Genomic DNA, 17,391 nt, shown 5'->3' with positions numbered 1-17,391 from the left:
ATGCTTATTGTTCTTGTGGTCCGTCGAGCCATTCTATTCTGGAATGACTAGGAGAAACAAACTCCAATACCTCATCCATATCCAGGATCGGGTCAAAGAAGTTGTGCTCCGCAGATCAAATTGTTAATCCAGCTTTTGCTCTGTTCTACCTTGGAGTATTACCATCTTTATATCGGGATGTTATAGGAATTGCACACCACCCTATGAACTCTTGGTACAGTGATACTTCTTGCCATCATTGTTCATTCCTCGGTTCCTGTGTTATTGTAACAGGAATGTCGACAAGTGAATGTGATGTGTGAAATCAATACTCCTAGCAACCTTGTTGCTTGGTTGTTAAAGGACAATAATTTCATTCTTAGCGTGTTGGTTCTTGAATCATCATTCTAAGACTGTTCGTGCTACCTAGTCCTTATTTCCGGTGCACTCTTCGATCAATGAGTTAGGATTATTCAAACCCTTGCTCTGTTGATCATATCGTCTTGCCCTGAAAAGCAAGATTGTTCTCGAGCTTAGTAACATATCGGTGGTTCGTGATTTTCCGAATATCTTCTCGGAAGTATTACCAGGTTGTCACCTGACTGTTATGTTGGGCTCGTGATCAAGTTGGTTCCTTGTAAACCACCCCTTCTCCAAGAGTCTGTGTTGGGTACCCCTGAGTGCTTTGGTCAAGCTAAACAACAACTTGGAGAGTTGGAAGATGGAAGCTTGTCCGACTTAGTTCATTTTAAGGGATGTCTTGTATGTGTGTTGAAGAAAGATGATATCCTCATCAATTGATCCTCGAGACCAGTTGTTGGAGCTATTGTCTTGCCAAAACTTTGATTTGAGTATGGGCTATTCTCAAATCAAATCAGAACCAACGATGTTCGTAATGTTGTCTTACTCGTGGATTTTCCCTCGAGCATACACCATTATGTCTTTTGGGTCTGACCAATACTATCACCTTGTTCACATAGTTATGGAATTCCATCTCCATGGAAACCTGGATGAATTGTTGTTGAGCCCATTGACAACATCCTTATCTCCTCCATGATTTTGTTGAACATTAAGCTAGTGTTGGAAACTTGTGTAAGCATTATCTTCATGACTCGTTCGTGAAGCATATGTTCGGATGTAAGAAGTGACTTCCTCTAGTTCATGTGCATTTGATGCAAGTTGCCGCCGTGGATTCGAGAAAGTCAATGTTGCCTCCTCTGGAATCATCCCAAGTCAGTCATGCATGTGCGAAGTATTCTATGGTCTGATAGACTGATCATCTTCATTCTATACGTATCCCTAGTACACCAAGCCACTGATTGATATGTTCAAGGAGAAGAAGCTCCTTCTTAAGAGTATACCTTATGCAAGGACTTTGATATCCCCGATGATGGTTCCCCACCAGAACTCGGTAGTGTTTTATTGTAAGACTACCATGTGATCATGTTTGTCTGAGACAACATGTTCACATGTGTGTAGCAGAACCAGCTCATGTTTTGGAGCTTGCTATCGTAGTTCATCTCCCGAGAATCCCACAATGTCATCTCGTCGATTTGTGTTGCAAACTTTCATTTTTCTTCCTAGACTCGATGGGTCTGGAATATTCTGACACCAACCAGATCTGAATCTCAGGCAGACTTGATGGTTGGAATGTTTCCCAAGAACTACAATATTGGTCCCTCTATAACCGGTAAAGGGGATGTCATGGCCAACACACCCAGCCGGAAGACCTATTATTGTAGTATCTTGATTGAACAAGTTGGCCACCTTTCCATAAGGACTTCGTAGGATTTACTCCCTAGTTGTGCCTTATGATTTTTGTGTTCCGAAGTCCGACCTTTTACTTGATGTTCTAGATATCAAACCATATCTATGAATGGGATACACTAGCGCATCAAGGAGAACATTAGAAGCGGAGTGCTAAATGTCTCTCGGTCGATCATCCAGGTTTTGTTTCCTTAGCCTCACTAAGGTAAAATCTGAGAAAGTGTTATCTTCCTTTGCATCTGCATCATCCATCATCATTCATCATAGTAGCAAGTTGTGTTACCAGGATCCTTGACTCGGATATTGGTAAAATCTTGATGATTATGGAAATGCTCAAGTTCTTGAGAGCATGTGCAAGTGCTAGGTTTGATCGTCGGCATTAACTGTATAGTGCTCTTAGTTTCCTCGGCAATGCTATGACCTTTTCAAACAGTGAATTCACTCTTTATTGTTGGGTTCTTCCCCAGTTACCAGAATCATTCCCAGCATTTGCATTTTGTTCCCAGCTTGTACCGCCAATGTGCCATTCTACCATGGGTCTCTTCCATTTCCGGTGGTAAGCAAAATTATCCCTTATGTTGTCTTCAACAAGGTAATCCACATCATCCAAGTCCGAGTATGCTATTCTACCGACCCCCTCCAAACAATCGCTCGAGAATTGCCTTAGGCTGGTTTAAAGAGTTTCAATGATCTCTGAATCAAAGGTATTCTTTTTGCCACTTAAGGGGATATATCTACGAGTCACCATCCCTAAGGTGCCTCGTTGTGGTATCATGGCAACTCAACTCCTCGCTACGTTGACAATCGTTTACCACCTTTTTAAGTGTGGAATTGTTGTCTACCTAGTGAACCCTCCGTCATTTGTTCCACTCCTTTCCGCTAGAGGTGTGCTTCGTCTCTCAGCTCAAGAGATGTTGCTAAGTCTCATTCCGTGAGTTAATCCTGAGTTGTCGACCTTCGAGAAGAACGATTCTTTTGGGGTCATTCCTTCCTCTCGTTGTCATGATAGTTGGAGTTCTCAGAGCAAGACTTTGAGACAATGATGGTGAACGAATCAACTTTCAGTTGAAGTGCAACCTGGATCGTGAAGATTATACTAGTTTGCGTTTCCCCTTCATCTTACCCTACGCTTGAATCTCGAGACGAGATTCTTGTTTAGTGGGGGTGAGTTGTCACATCCCTAGCTTGTGGTGCTGCCTAGTGTTTGCATCATGTTTAAATTTTGAAACTTGAACTGAGGAAATTTGGAAGCCTCAAAACCCTAAATAAAAGAAGGGCAAAAACCCTAAAATCTCATTCATTGTTCCAAAATGCTCTTCTTAAATGTTTGATAATTTTGGCAAAGGGTTCTGGTCCCAACCAAAATATTGAACATTTTTAAGGACTTAATCTTGGGACTTTGAATTTAAATCATTAGCTATTTGAATTTGAATTATATTCATATAACTAGAATATAATTTCAAATACCCCTGAAATATTTTTTGAGCTTTTGGAAAAGTCCATCTAGCAAAATAAAAATATTCAGAGGAGTTTTTGACATTGTTTGAATTTGTTTAAATTCAAAATAATGGCAAAAGATTAAATAAAAGAAAAACAGAACAGAAATATAAAAAAAAAGAGGAGAGAACCTCACCTGGACTCACCTGTCGCGGCCCAGCTGGCCATCCCATCCGGCCGGCCCAGCCCAGCGCCCCCCCTTGTCATCTTCCTCCTCTGCCAGGAGGACGAACAGGTGCGTGGCGGGCGCCGACGCTGCCTCGGCCACCTCCTGCTTCCCCGCCACCTCCTGCTTCCCACCGCTGCCCCGACGCGCCCAGACGATGCCACGACACCCCCGACCCCCCTCTCACTTCCTCCCTGTCGGCTCCTCTCTCCCCTGCCGCTCTCTCTCTCGCAGCCCCGAGCACGCCTCTCGCCGCCGTCAACCGTATCTGTAGCCACCGCGCACGCCTCGCCTCCTCGAGTCGTCCATCGCCTCTGCTACCTCGAGCGGCTCCTCTCCGGCGAATCTCGCGAGCCCGGAGGCACCGAAGCAATGCAGTCGCCATCTTCTTCATTGCCGGTCGCCGGACCTCTCCGTCGTTGATTCGCTGCAGCCAGGCCGTCCCCGAGCCTCCCGTGCTAATCTCCAGAACCGCCGTAAGATCTTCTCCGTTTCCCCTCCTCGCTCGTGCTCTATTCCGCTCCATAGCCGCCGCCCGCAAGTGCCCGTGAGCTCCGGCCGCCGCGTTTGTCACCGTCATCGCTGCGACGGGCCAACGTCACGGCTGAGTACCCGGTCGAGCTCCTTCTTCCAGTAGCTGCCGCCTGTGTGCTCCTTTTGCTCGGAAGCGAGCTGCAGCCCGCGCCTGCATCTAGCCGAACTCTGGCCGCCGCCGCAAGCTCCGCTCCGGCGAGTGCTGACCACCCCGCGTCCTTCCGTCGCCTCCTCCGGATGCGCACGAGCGCTAGGAACCCACAGAGCCTCTCCGCGCGGCGTTTGGTCGCCGGAGGGCGAAACCCGAGCCGTTCGGCCGTCGCTGACCTCGCCGGCGGTTTAACTCCGGCCGTGCCGACGTGGCAGTGTCATTAGCGGCTAATGGCGCCACTAATTAACCCGTCCAGTGACAATGACACCTGGGCCCCAGGCCCTAATTAATCCAGGTTTTATTTTTGTTTAAGATAGTTTAATAAAGCGGGACCCACCAGTCAGAGTTGACTGTGCTGACGTGTCTGTTGACCCGGCCCCACCTGTCATTGACACTAACCAGCCCCCAGTCACTGACCAGTGGACCCCACTGGTCAGGTTTGACCCGGACCAGCCCCTGTTGACCTGCTGACGTCATGATGATGTCAGGCTGACGCAGTAATGTTTTCTGGATTTATTTTTATTCAGAAAATTCTAGAAAATTGTATAAACTTCTAAAATTCATAGAAAATCAACCGTAACTCCAAATGAGATAAATTATATATGAAAAATGATCAGAAAAATCCAATCTATCCATCTGTACCATTTTCATGCATGTTAGAACAACGTATGACCACTGTTTAGGACAATTCAATTAAATGGCATTTAAATAACCACATGTGGAGTTTGAATTTGAATCTTGGATTCAAACCAACTTCATTTAATCTGGTTTAGTTGCATCAGCACAAATCACATCATATTGCCATGTCACATTCATGCATCATATTGTCGCATTGCATTGATTGTGTTCTTCCTTGTTTGCCGGTAATTGTCCCCTCTCGATAGACGTGTACCGGCGATGTGATCGATGACACCGATGAAGAGCTATATTATCTTCAGAAGTGCCAGGCAAGCAAAACCCCCTTGTTCATTCCGATAAAATCCCACTCTCTCGCCCCTGCTCTCTTTTACTGCATTAGGACAACACCGATTCATCTGTTACTTGCTGCGGTAGCTGAACCCCTTTATCCTTTGCATGACCTGTCATTGCCACAGTAAATAGATGAAACCCACTAGCATGAGTAGGAGTTGTTTGAGCCCTGATGTGCCTACTCATTCATGCTTGTTTGTCATGCCTGCTACTGCTTAGAGTTGAGTCAGGTCTGATTCATTGGGAATGAATCGGAGGTGTGTGAACATGACCTACTGTGTGTGAGCTAAGTGTGTGAACACGATTTGGTAAAGGTAGCGGTGAGAGGCCATGTAGGAGTACATGGTGGGTTGTCTCATTGCAGCCGTCCTCAGGAACTGAGTTCTGTGTTTGTGATCCATGAACAGCTACTACCACACATTGGGATCCTTAATTGACTCTCTCGACTTATTAATCAACATGATCTCTGTCCAGGAGTTGCAACTAGTTTCTGGTGTTTGTAGGTAGTGTTAGTAGTTTACCAAGTGGCACCCGGTACAGGTGGGCTTGGGACAGACTAGGCACAGTGGCACGGTGTACCAAGCGTAGATCCACCCGTCGAGGTGGGATTGGGAACCCTGCTCACATCGTTTGGGGCCGTGAGCGACACCCCGGCCGGATCTCCTTGCGGATGGAACCCGAATAGGCGATAAACCTGTACTAGAGACATGTTCGGTTAGTCAGGTCATGGCCGACTCCCTCGCCCGGCTTCCGCTTGAAGGTTGCCGAGGTACATGACGTGTACAGGGCGATAAGTGGCGGGAGCGTGTGTGAAGAAGTACACCCCTGCAGGGTTATCATTATCTATTCGAATAGCCGGATTCCTCGGATATGGAAACTTGGACCCCTTGCATAGTTCATAGACAAGTGAAAGTGGATACTCTAAAATACGCAAGATAAGCGTGAGTGCTATGGATGGCGTTCTCGTAGGGAGACGGGAGTGGATCCATAGTGGTGTATTGATATGGTGAATATGTGGACTCGTGTGCGCCACCTCAAAAGAGTTACTTGCAGTCGTAGTTTAGGATAGCCACCGAGTCAAAGCTGGCTTGCTGCAGTTAAACCCCACCATCCCCTTTGTTGATAATGATGCATATGTAGTTAGTTCTGATGTAAGTCTTGCTGGGTACATTTGTACTCACGTTGCTTAATTTATGTTTTTGCAGAGAGGCTTCAGTCTCACTAGTAGTTCCACGTGGACTTCGACGTTTAGCTTGTTACCTCAGCTACGATCTTGTGCCCTCGGCAGGATCTGGTAGATAGTCAGGCTTCTCAGCCTTTTTCATTTCTAGATGTCTGTACTCAGACATGTTAAGCTTCCGCATGTGCTTTGACTTGTATGCTCTGATTGTTGGGTCATGAGACCCATGTTTGTAATATCTCGCTCCTCGGAGCCTATTGAATAAATACTTGAGTCGTAGAGTCATTTTGTGATGCCATGTTGTATTGCACATATCGAGCATATTGTGTGTATGTTATTGAAATGCTTGGTATGTGTGGGATCTGACTATCTAGTTGTTTATCCTTAGTAGCCTCTTCCCGGGAAATGTCTCCTAGTGTTTCCACCGAGCCATGGTAGCTTGCTACTGCTCCGGAACACTTAGGCTGGCCGGCATGTGTCCTTCTTCGTTCCTGTGTCTGTCCCTTCGGGGAAATGTCACGCGATGAATACCGGAGTCCTGTTAGCCCGCTACAGCCCGGTTCACCAGAGTCCTGCTAGCCCAGTGCTACAGCCTGGATTCACTCGCTGATGACCGACACGTTCGATGTTGGGTCATGGATGCCTGTCCCTGTAAGTTTGTGCCACTTTGGGTTTACGACTAGCCATGTCAGCCCGGGCTCCTTATCATATGGATGCTAGCGACACTGTCATATACATGTGCCAAAAGGCGCAAACGGTCCCAGGCAAAGGTAAGGCGACACCCGTGGGAATACCGTGCGTGAGGCCGCAAAGTGATATGAGGTGTTACATGCTAGATCGATGTGGCATTGAGTCGGGGTCCTGACACCTGGGCATATCTTTTTTTGATCCTCTGATCGCCTCCCTTTGGACGCCAACCAGAGTCTCAGGGGCTACTATCTATACACAGGCGCATTTTGCATTTATAGCACAATTGAAAATATTACATTACGTACCTCGAAGCCTCTTAGCAGGCTCATAAAGGCTTCATTCAATCCGCTTTTCACGGACAAAACCCTCTCAACCACCATACCCATCAAGGTACGATGTTCCTCTAAGACGGACGCATGCCGTAATATGTCCATCAATGTATCCGGCGCCTCCGGATCCCCGGAAGCAGTTGTAGGGGTACGGACTCCCGTCAAAGGAATATGTTTAGACCTTAGAGTCGTATCTGGCTGTAAATCGGATAGTCCGGGGCCTCTATTATTGGCCTCGTAGGGGCCGCACGCCCCAGACCCTGGTCGGCCGAAGTGTCACCTTCGGGCCTAGTCTTCATTGTCCCTCGCACCACTTGTTGATCGGGAGAGATCCTCTGGGACGACACCTCGGGGTAGTCTGCCCTATCGGGCGGGGAGACCTGTGGAGGCGTCTCGCTCTCCATCATCTCCGGAAGAAGATCCCCCCAAGAGGAGGACTGTTGATAAAGGCTGCATGCCAGACTGCAAACATATATTTTTAGATATTACCCTTGCAACCAGGAAAGAACGGGATATGTTTAAGATAGCCTTGTTCACTTACGATTTAGTTAAGGGCTTGTCCTTATGGAGGAACTGCATGACAACATCACCTCCCGAATCAGAACCCCGTGACAGGGATATCTTCCCTCGCTCAGAAGCCTTTATCTTCAAGTCTTCGAAGGCAGTCCTCTTCTTCCCATGGGGAGAGGGGATGTTAGTTTCTCCTTCCTTTTCATCTTCAGAAGAGGGAGTTCTAATCTCCCCGGACGAGGTGCCTAGTGTATCTCTAGAATGGGGGCCACCCTGGGCCTTTTGCTCTCCTCCTTGTCTTCCTTCGCTGGCACTTGATATGGTGTCGGAGCCAGCATCCTTGTTAACACCGGATCCGCTGAGTCTTCAGGAAGAGGGGCCAAACACCTAATTCTCTCTGCCTTCTTTATCCAGCCCTGCCCGAGTATGGTTTTATCAGTATATTTTTATGAGAAATTTAAATAAGATGTGTTCGGGAGTCGAGTGCTTACCGAGGTATCCGGATGGTTGCAGTCAAGGCCGGTGTCCTTTGAAGTATCCGAACACTGTTTTCGTGCCCCGAAGAATAATTTCCACATCTCTTTGAGCGTCATGCCGAAAAAGTGCTGAAGGGTTCGTGGTCCTTCCGGATTGAACTCCCACATGCGGAGAGGCCATCACTGGCACGGTAGGACCCGACGGACTAGCATTACTTGGATTACGTTGATAAGACCGGTGTCCTTTTCAATGAGGCTCCGAATGCGGCTTTGCAGCGTTAACACTTCATCAATTGATCCCCAATCCAACCCCTTATTAACCCATGATGCAAGTTGTAACGAAGGGCCGGATTGGAACGTAGGTGTAGTTGTCCACTTGGTACCACGGGGTTCAGTGATGTAAAACCATTCCCACTGCCATAAGTCAGAAATTTTTGTGAAGGAGCCTTTTGGCCAAGGAGTATTGGTGAGTTTGCTCATGCAGCACCACTCCACTCCGCTTGTTTTGCGTCGACTACCTTTGGCTTCACATTGAAGGTCTTGATCCACAAGCCAAAGTGTGGGGGAATACGTAGGAAGGCCTCGCACACAATAATGAACGCCGGGACGTGAAGAAAGGAGTCCGGAGCTAGATCATGAAAATCTAGCCCGTAATAGAACATGAGCCCTCGGACAAAGGGATGAAGAGCAAACCCTAGCCCTTAGAGGAAGTGGGAGATGAATACGACCCTCTTGACGGATCTGGTAGTAGGAATAACCTGCCCTTGAGGAGGAAGCATGTGAGGGATTTCCGCGGTCAGGTATCTTGCCGCCTGGAGCTTCGCAATATCCTCCTCTATGACAGAGGAGGCCATCCACTAGCCTTGAGGGATGGGTACAGACATGACTGGGAAGCGTGAAGCGATTAAATTGAACCTTGGGTGCTAGAACTCGAGGTGGGAGAGGCTGAAGAGAGGCTTGGCGTAAAGGAGAAAAGACGGGTCTAAGCTCCTTATAAGGGCGATGAATATCAAACACCCCATCCTAGGCCTTAAAACCTGCCTATTCCTAAGGAATCATGCCAACAGAACAGTTGGATTACCCACGCCCATATTGATGAGAATCCCGTAATAAGGGAACACGATCTCTTCTTTGACAAGACGTGCCAATGAAACCACATCTTGAAATATGGAGCGGCAGGCTAAAAACGGTTCGAGATAATAGCTGGGCGGCGACGTGATGTCACGCTACAAAAAGTCGTCAGCGGATTAGACTCGTGAAATATTATACTCTCTATGGTTGTGTGTGGAATTTGTTTTGCAGAGCCGGACACAATTCTTGTGTTCGAAGACTATTTTGGAGTATTCGAAGAAGGAACGAAGACAATATGCACGCCGGACACCTCATCATTGAAGCCTGGTTCAGGGGCTACAAAGGGAGTCCTGGATTAAGGGGTCCTCGGATGGCCGAACTATTGATATGGACCGGACTATTGGGATGTGAAGATACAAGACCGAAGACCCTCTCCCGTGTTCAGATGGGACTCTCCTTGGCATGGAAGGCAAGCTTGGCGCCCGGATATGAAGATTCCTTTCTCTGTAACTGACTTTGTACAACCCTAGTCCCCTCAGGTGTCTATATAAACCGGAAGGCTTAGTCCATAGAGGTAATCACAATCATAATCATATAGGCTAGACTTCTAGGGTTTTAGCCATTACGATCTCGTGGTAGATCAACTCTTGTAATACTCATATTCATCAAGATCAATCAAGCAGGAAGTAGAGTATTACCTCCATAGAGAGGGCCCGAACCTGGGTAAACATCATGTCCCCCGCCTCCTATTACCATCAACCTTAGACACACAGTTCGAGACCCCCTACCCGAGATCCGTCGATTTTGACACCGACACGCACCGCAGTTTGACCACGCGTGAGCTCGAAGAGGCGCCAAATGTATCGTCGGTGAGCCTGTTCCCGCGCTACCGTGCAAGCTTACCGCCCGGCTTGGTTTGCCACACGTCGGCTAGAAGAGGGACAAATCATGGGCGTTTATTGGCAAAAGGCTTTGTAAAAATGGAGTGTGTGGAATGACTTCGGTCGTAAGTTTACCCGTGGGTGATGAGTTCAAAGTTAAACAGAAGGGTGATGATGGACACTTGAGTGCAATAATTAATTATGCGCTCTATAGGGCACATGGTGGAAGAAACCAAGTGTGTGCAGTAATGACCAAGATCGCAGTCGAGTTAGCCATACAGACTGTGTGGTGTGAGATCGACAAGGTAAACAGATTCGAGAATGGTTAATAAAATCAAATCTAAGACCATTGCATATTAAGTTCAAAATAGTGCTACCAATATACGAGTCTCATACGATGCCATTTCGATGATTGTACCACAAAGGCTCAAAATATTACAAGGTTGAAATTCCAAAGTTATATGGCTCAAATTCGAACATTACAAGGTTCAAACTGATATTAGAAATAAAATTCAGCTCATCAAATGCAAGCACTCGCGCTAATCCGCTGAACATGGATTTCAGAGAGGTTCAAACTAATATTACCACTTCTAAGTCTGGCTTCGAAACCTCACAACTTTTGCAAAGGGGGCAGCCACTGAGAAGTCATGTATGGGGTTGACACAATGAGTTCCGATTACTCTGTCATCTGAAGTTCCAAAATGAAATTCAGCATTTTTGGAGCCTATTCCATTCTGCCGTGCGCCGGCACTGATCAACAAACCATACATTTTTCTGAAATAAATGTAGGGCAAATCTCTCAGCACCCTTGCTCTGACAACAAAGAATCTGGCGAATATAATCTCTGGTAAGGTCCCTCGGTAAGAGTTCAAAGTAATTTCTAAGAGATGCAGATCTAGGCATTCGACGTGATTGTTATATTGTATCACATTATCCACCACTGGGCCTTATCTTATCTGCAAAAGAAGAAAACATGTTAGTGCCTAGATGCAGTTTTGAACACTACTACATGCCTATTTGGTTTGCAGGATTTGTAAAATGCACTAACATGCCATCTTTGATCTGACATGATTAACATGGGCATTAACATGCCATCTTCCATCTTCACAAGATGTTGGAGTGGATGAAAAGTTCCCTAAGAAAACTAGTACAGGAATCCAAAGGAGAAATGCATATGGATTGTAACCATATGATTCAAGCATTGTCATTCTAAACTTGGAAAAGGATACATGTATGTACTAAAATCCTCCAAAAGAATCCTTCAGAAATCGTAGTACATTGTCATTGTAAACTGAAAAAGGTGTCACAAATCTAACTCCCTTATGGTTAACATTTAATAGGAAAGGAACGTCACCTCAATATATAGCTTCTCCACGCACGGAAAGCATCTCAGGAAAGTGATAACTTGCTCCAGGTTGGAGCCGATAGATTCTAGTGCCAAGACCTTCACTATGCACAGTTTCACGGTCAGGCTTGTCGGAATCATTTTCTGAATGACAGACGAACAAACATCTTCAAAATTATAAATAATGTTAATTTGTAGAAGGAGAGGTAGAAGGCGGTTGTTGTACCTAAACGGGTGTGGATCCAATAACAAGTTCGGAGTATTTGTCAGACGAGTAGCCCAGCACTGTCAATTTCAGCACAGAAATGACATTGATTCTTGTTGGACCTACTTGATCAAGTACAAGTAATATCTCAAGTGCAGGTGTGTCCTCAGTGACCATACCATGGTACACGTCTTGTGATGTTTTCCTGCCGAACCAGCAACGCACATAAATAGTTCAGAGAGTCATGGAGGTGATGTGGAATGTACTCAACCCATTGATCGCCTAAAGACGAAGGTACTTGAGTGCAGTACAGCCACGGAGCAGGCGCTCCATGTCACCGTTTGGGAGGCAGACGGCGACGAGCTCGACGTGCTTCAGTCATGGTAGAATAAGAGCGGGCGCACCATTAAGGGGGGGCAAACGGCAGTTTCTGAACTTGGCGACGCGCAGCATGGGCGCGAGGCGGAGCGCAGACGTTGGCAGTGAGTGCATATGCCCATCATCAAAAGTGAGCTCCTCGAGCTGATCTAGGGCAGGGGATCCAAACCAGTCATCAAGATTTTCTCAGTCCCTGCCATTGGAACGGAACTTGCCCATTCTAAGGCCTCTGGTTAGGCCAGGGTGACTGCTGAGGATCTTAGGGAACGCATACAAGCTTTTGTGATAGCCATGGCATAGCTCGTGGGTGTAGATGAGGTCAAGAGGGGTGAAGTTTCATAGGGGGCGCCACCGCCGAGAAAGGACGGTTGTCCGTGCCCCACATTTGATTGGGAGGAGGGAGATGATGACTGTCAACATATCATTAGGGAGGCTGCTGATGAAGTCTATGCCTGCTGGACTCGCTTGTGGTTCTAGCTTGCCCCGCCTCCGCTTGTTGGCAGCCTCATTCTCCACCTCCGGAGTCTCCTTGTCAGCGGCACTTTCTGATAGAAATGAGAGTACAAGGAATATTTAGTTAAAACTGGGCAATAGAAAAGTGTATTCGTAACTAGAAGTTATTAGGTAGGAATATAGTAAGAAAAAGGAATAACAATTGGTTGCTTAAATATTACGCAATTCATTTAACATTGCTAGGTAAGTCAACATGCAGATAGTTGAAAAGAAAACTTACTTTGAACAAACTCAGGACGGATGATTTTGTTGGGGAAGTTAGCATATATCTCATGACCAGGACCTTGTATGTGCAGTCCAATTTTAGTGCCAGTTTTCAGTACATAAAACTTAGAAATTTCTTTCCAAAAGCCAACCCAAAATAGGAGTCACCATGTTCATCAAGTCTTACAGTAGCAACGATTGTAAATCAATGGTTTGTGTGCAGTATGACATTCGTGCAGCCTTGATCTATGTAAAGGGAAAAATTGTGCACTACATAATTTGTTGCATAGCAAGGGATGCGCTGCAGAAAATGGTAGGTTGTTAAAGAAAATATGGTAAGATGCAAATATGAGCCCAGATTGAAAGAACTGTACATTAGTTGAAATCAAAGGACAAAAATCTATAATTAAACAGATAGGGTAAACATGATGTCATGGAAATATGAGAGTAATCGAAAGAACAATACATCATTAATTTGCCTAATATAGAAAGAAGAGGGGAAAATCCCCTTTGACGTATATGGTGCATGTGGCACCTTTTATCCAAATGTAGCAATATTTAGAATATCTTCAAGAAAGTAGGTCATGCCAACCGATTTAGGGTGACACTGAACATACCGCGCACATGCTCAAGTCATCTGGTACGGTGAGATGGAATATCTGGCGGAGGTCATAAGGTCCTGATGTGTCGGCGCACTGTACACTCTGTGAATGAAAGATAACCCTCAAATCAGCTCAAATAAAATTGAATTCACGGCCATTTCCGCCGGGTGATTAAAGGAGGTAGATGAACTGGGATGAGAGATGAGATAATATCTCATTAAATTACTTACCTTATCGTCCATGAGAAAAAAAACCTCAGTATGGCAGATTCCCCAACCGAGCGGTGTCAAGAAAGTCAATGGCGATAGGTGGCAAGAGGAAGTGGCGAAATGCGGTGGGGTTTGCCGGCAGCCTAGCGGCGGCGGCACGTGGCGAGCTAAGTGGTTACCGCCGCGATAGGCGGTGCCATGCATAGACTCGGAGGAGCTTGTGCAAGTGTGAATGGGGACCAAAGGCATGGGGTGGTGGGTGGGTGATTCATCTCCAACGTATCTATAATTTATGAAGCATTCATGCTATTTTATTATCTGTTTTGAATGATTATGGGCTTTATTATACACTTTTATATTACTTTTGGGACTAACCTATTAATCGGAGGCTCAGCCCATATTGCTGTTTTATTGCATGTTTCAGTATTTCGAAGAAAAGGAATATCAAACGGAGTCCAAACGGAATGAAACCTTCGGCAACGTGATTTTTTGGAAGAATATCACCCAAGAGACTTGGAGTTCACGTCAGAAGACCCTCGAGGAGGCCACGAGACAGGAGGGCACGCCTCCCCCCCCTACTGGGCATGCCCCCTGTCTCGTGGGCCCCTTGAACACCCCCCGACTGACTTCTTTCGCCTATATAAGCCTACGTACCCTAAAACCATCGAATATCAAGATAGATCGGGAGTTCCGCCGCCGCAAGCCTCTGTAGCCACCAAAAACCTCTCGGGAGCCCTTCCCGACACCCTGCCGGAGGGGGGATCCTTCACCGGTGGCCATCTTATTCATCCCGGCGCTCTCCATGACGAGGAGGGAGTAGTTCACCCTCGAGGCTGAGGGTATGTACCAGTAGCTATGTGTTTGATCTCTCTCTCTCGTGTTCTCTCTCGTGTTCCCTCTATGGCACGATCTTGATGTATCCTGAGCTTTGCTATTGTAGTTGGATCTTATGATGTTTCTCCCCCTCTAGTCTCTTGTGATGAATTGAGTTTTCCCCTTTGAAGTTATCTTATCGGATTGAGTCTTTTATGAGAACACTTGATGTATGTCTTGTCGTGCTTATCTGTGATGACAATGGGATATCATGTGCCTCTTGATGTATGTTTTGGTGACCAACTTGCGGGTTCCTCCCATGAACCTATGCATAGGGGTTGGCACACGTTCTTGACTTTCTGTTAGAGACTTTGGGGCACTCTTTGAAGTACTTTGTGTTGGTTGAATAGATGAATCTGAGATTGTGTGATGCATATCGTATAATCATGCCCACGGATACTTGAGGTGGCAATGGAGTATCTAGGTGACATTAGGGTTTTGGTTGATTTGTTTCTTAAGGTGTTATTCTAGTACGAACTCTTGAATAGATTGATCCGAAAGAATAACTTTGAGGTGGTTTTGTACCCTACCATAATCTCTTTGTTGGTTCTCCGCTATTAGTGGCTTTGGAGTGACTCTTTGTTGCATGTTGAGAGATTGTTATATGATCTATCTATGTTATTATTGTTGAGAGAACTTGCACGAGTGAAAGTATGAAAGCTAGGCCTTGTTTCCTATCATTGCAATACCATTATGCTCACTTTTATCGCTTGCTACCTTGCTGTTTTTATAATTTCAGATTACAAAAACCTATATCTACTATCTGTTTTGCACTTGTATCTTCATCTCTTCGCCAAACTAGTGCACCTATACAATTTACCATTGTATTGGGTGTGTTGGGGACACAAGAGACTCTTTGTTATTTGGTTGCAGGGTTGTTTGAGAGAGACCATCTTCATCCTACGCCTCCTACGGATTGATAAACCTTAGGTCATCCACTTGAGCGAAATTTGCTACTGTCCTACAAACCTGTGCACTTGCAGGCCCAACAACGTCTACAAGAAGAAGGCTGTGTAGTAGACATCAAGCTCTTTTCTGGCGCCGTTGCCGGGGAGGTGAGTGCTTGAAGGTATATCTTTAGATCTTGCAATCGAATCTTTTTGTTACTTGTTTTACTACTAGTTTAGTTTATAAAAGAAAACTACCAAAAAAATGGAATTGAGTTTGTCTCATACGTTTCATCTTTTTAATATCTTTCGTGAGTTTGATGGAAAGGAAAATTGTGCTCAAGTACTAGAAGAAGAATGCATTAGAATGCTTGATACTAAATCTTTGAATGATGAGCATGATTGCAATGTTGTTAGTATGAACTCCTTGAATATCCATAGTATTAATGATGATTGCTCTAGTCATGATGAAAATATCTCTTATGAGCATGTCAACTTTTGTGGAGTGCATGTTTGCATGAACACACCTAATAGAGAAGATATTTATTGCAAGAGGCATAAGCATTTAGAGACTAAATGGTTGCAAGAAAGGCTAGATGTGAGTGCTGAAAATTTAAAATTCATTTGCTGTACTTGTGAACTTTGCAATGAACATGGTCATTTACATCTCCAATGCAAATTGTTTCATGATCGAATCGTGTCCAAAAATTGTGATGATTTGATCTCCATTGCACATTACAGTGAACTTAGTTTACTTTTGGGTTATGAAGAATTGAAACATTTACTTAAGGATCTTCCAGAATTTGCCCATAAGAAATTCTTTGATATTGATCTAGAAAAGATTTATATGTTTTGCGCAGAGAATTGCATTGAAAATCCTTATATTGCCAATTACCTAAAGAAAAGAAAGCAAATAGAATATGATGAGAATACTAATGAAAGGGAAGATACTTCCCAATATCCTCCTATTATTTCTTATGATGAATCAGGTAACGAGGAGGAGCTTTCTATTCAACCAATCTCATCAATAAGGAGCTCAAAGAGGAAGGTTGAACCCACACATAATGTGAAGAAGAAAAAGAAAAGAAGGAGCAACAAAGGTAGAAAGGTATCCCTCCCAAATGATGTTGCTCCTACTACTCATTGCGATGATGATAATTGCTTTACTATTGGTGCTATCCATATTTTTAATGATGAGAGTGATTATGCTTATGATATGAAAGGGCCCAAGCTTGGGGAAGCTATGTTTGTTGAGGATGAAATATTTGAGAATATATTTTCTGAAATTAATGTTTGTCCCAATCTTGGGGATGCTACGTTTATTGAAGATGATATTTTTAGCATCCCAAGTTTTGATATGCAAAGTTGTTATGATGATAGCATGCCTCCTACTTATGATGATTATATTCATGAAAGTGGGTTTGGAAGAGTGTAAACTTTAGGAAGTAATTATCCCACTATTTTGGAGGATGTTGAATTTTATTGTGATGAATATGAAAGTGGATTTGGAAGAGTGTCAACTTTATTTAGTGATTCCACTATCTTGGGAGAGGTTTCAATCGATTATGATGAGAACGAAGTTGCTACTTATGATGATTATTGTGATGAAACTTATGCTATAAAAAGTAGTGATGATTATATTTATAAAACTTGTTATGATTATGATTACCCTTTTTCTGAACATTACTCTTTTAATGTGGAAACAATTTTTAGTGTTCAAGTCTCTTATGATACTCCCACTATTCCGAATGAGAAGAATTTTGCTTATGTGGAGAGTAGTAAATTTTCTATGCTTGTAGATCATGAAAAGAATGATTTAGGTGCTGGTTATATTGTTTAATTCATTCATGATGCTACTTAAAATTATTATGAGGGAGGAATATATGCTTGTAGGAATTGCAATAATGTCAAGTTTCCTCCCTATGTGTTGAAATTTTTGAAGCTATGCTTGTTTTACCTTCTTATGCTAGTTGAT

Source organism: Triticum dicoccoides, chromosome 3B (assembly GCF_002162155.2).
Source record: "Triticum dicoccoides isolate Atlit2015 ecotype Zavitan chromosome 3B, WEW_v2.0, whole genome shotgun sequence".
NCBI lineage: Eukaryota > Viridiplantae > Streptophyta > Magnoliopsida > Poales > Poaceae > Triticum > Triticum dicoccoides.
This window is presented reverse-complemented; position numbering follows the sequence as displayed.